General features: G+C 48.0%; 1 protein-coding gene across 4 annotated transcripts in view; it reads left to right on the plus strand.

The window, feature by feature from the left end:
• The window catches only part of rbms3 (RNA binding motif, single stranded interacting protein), a 148,131-nt gene that overhangs the window by 129,122 nt on the left and 16,509 nt on the right, over positions 1-2,500 (plus strand). The gene's annotated exons all lie outside the window — the stretch shown is intronic.

A 2,500-nucleotide genomic window follows, 5' to 3' on the forward strand; every position in this document is an offset into this window, starting at 1 on the left:
GGCAAAGGGACAGACTTTAAGGAGCCTGCCCTCAAACACGTACACACACACACACACACACACACACACACACACACACACACACACACACACACACACACACACACACAAACACACACACACACACACACACACACACAAAACCTGCACTTCACTTGTTTATCATGACGCAGATGTTGAGAAGCTGACCTTTGACCTCTCTACCTGGAGGCCATCCTAGTAATTTGGAAACTGTTCTCTGTTGGCCCCGTACCTTTTAATCCTTTCCACGAGAACACACACACACACACACACACACACACACACACACACACACACACACACACACACACACACACACACACTGACACGAAAGCCAGACCTCAGATGCTCTGCCCCTGAGTAAAACCCAAATGAAGCTGGCGTGGGAGAACGCAGCACAGTGCGCTCTGGCACGTACAAGGGATGCGGAATCCATGTCTCTCTCTCTCTCTCTCTCTCTCTCTCTCTCTCTCTCTCTCTCCTTCTATCCCTCTTTATTCTCTTCCTCTTTCTGCCTCCCTCTCTCCTGCAGCATGCCGACGGTGCTGGAGATACAAACAGAAGGCATTAGTCAGAGACACGAGAGAGGGAGAGAGGGAGAGAGAGAGAGAGAGACAGAGACAGACAGAGGGAGGAAGATAGAGAGAGACAGAGAGAGAGAGAGAGAGAGAGAGGAACCCAGGGAGAGAGGCACGAGGTCCAGATGGCTGTCGGTCATGCGCCTAAGTGGATAATGATATTCCGAAGGCGCGTCAGGGCAATAGACGGGGACTCGCAGGAGGTGGATGATGATGAGATTCAGAATAACTGCATTTGAGACTGAATCTCCTGGTCCTGATTGTTTGGCGCCCTAATAGATAATGAGTCTCTCAGTCCGAAAAGGAGAAGGGGATAAAGGAGACAGAGAGAGATAGCAAGAGAGAGGGAGAGAGAGGGGAAGGGAAAGAGAGGGAGAAAGAGAGGAAAAAAACAGCGGGAGAGAGAGGGGAAGGGAGAAAGAAAGAGGGAGAGAGAGAGAGAGAAAGAGAGAGGGAGAAAGAGAGACAGGGATGGGTGGGGGAGGAGTAAGAGCTTGGCGGACGCTCCCTGGGACTGCTTTGAAAATGCTGGAAAGGAAAGTAAGCGGGGAAACAAACAAGCATGTGTCTTTTTCCAGGAAGATAGGAGACAGGCAAACGATGGCAAAATATTATAGCAATCAATGTATAACACCTTGTTCCCATGGTAGCACTGTGGAACCCTCTGGAAAGTGAGGGGGGGGGTGACATTCAGTCTTTTCAATCTTTAGCCTTCACAGACTATCGTCTGACATAGCGTTGACCAGGTGTAGACCATAGACAGGTTAAAGATGTTCTAAGCTATGTTACGCGGTTTCTAAGCTAAAACATTTTTTGTCACATACAGCAAACATCTCCTCACAATCCGCTAGCTGTCTGTCCCCTAAAAAAAAAAAGCTGTCTCTGTGGACAGCCCAGGCTTCAAAAATGGCAGCATAAACAGTCTGACCATGAAACATAACAAACTGTTCCAGCCAATAACCGATGAGATGCGCATTCAGGAGAGTTTCAGTTGTACAAGAGGGAGGAGGAGGGAGGGGCGAGATAGCTCTCTGTTTAGTTTGAATGTCAACAGAAGTGACGCTGCCCAACATCACTTAGAGCACCTTTAAGACTGAGTATTCTGGTATGCGTGAGGATTAGGTTCATGTTGAGTTTAATGTTGAATGTGGTGTTAAGTCCAGCTAAGGGTTGGAGCAGCAGGGTGGGGTTGTCGGGCCCCCTGCTGACACTGTGATTGCAGGCCAGAGATCTCAGTAATGATAGCCGTGGGATGACCGCCCAGCCGATGCCACTGGAGAAGGTCCTGATACATTTCCCTCCTGCTTGTTGGGGGCACCACGCGCTTGTATTATGCCTTAGTTTGGATAATTTAATTCTGTGTTGACATAGTCATGTGCAGTGTGTTTGTCATGTAGAGTTCTCAATGGGCCTGAAAATTACAACCCGACCCGACCCGGCCCGTGGCTTTTAAAGCCCGGACCCGATGTAACCCGACACATCAACATGAATTATCTGCCCGAACCCGGCCCGCGGCCCGACGTAAAACATAGGCTTAGACTGTTAAACCCTGACTTTATTTAGGTGAAGATTCAACACATTAGCGTGAATCACTTAAAATGGTGATTTTCTGCTCTTCTGGCATATCGTGACAGAAGAACCATGCCAACTTTGGATGCGGTTATCTTAGTGATACTTTTTGCAATACCCTTGATATACATATGGAAAGCTTAGTTTATGGCCGTTCATATGAGCACAATAACTTCATTTTGTAAATTTTACCAAAGCGACTGGTTTCGCCTTGCAGGGTCACATATTTCATCAGCACCTTGCATTTTGAGCATTGCACATACCCTCTGGAATTTCCATCAGAACCCAGCACCACTCCAAACACTTTCCAGACCTCTGATTTTCCCACTCCT

Source organism: Alosa pseudoharengus, unplaced genomic scaffold (assembly GCF_046254945.1).
Source record: "Alosa pseudoharengus isolate Yale_2024_CS ecotype anadromous, Long Island Sound unplaced genomic scaffold, YU_APseudo_1.1 YU_APseudo_1.1_scf_12, whole genome shotgun sequence".
NCBI lineage: Eukaryota > Metazoa > Chordata > Actinopteri > Clupeiformes > Clupeidae > Alosa > Alosa pseudoharengus.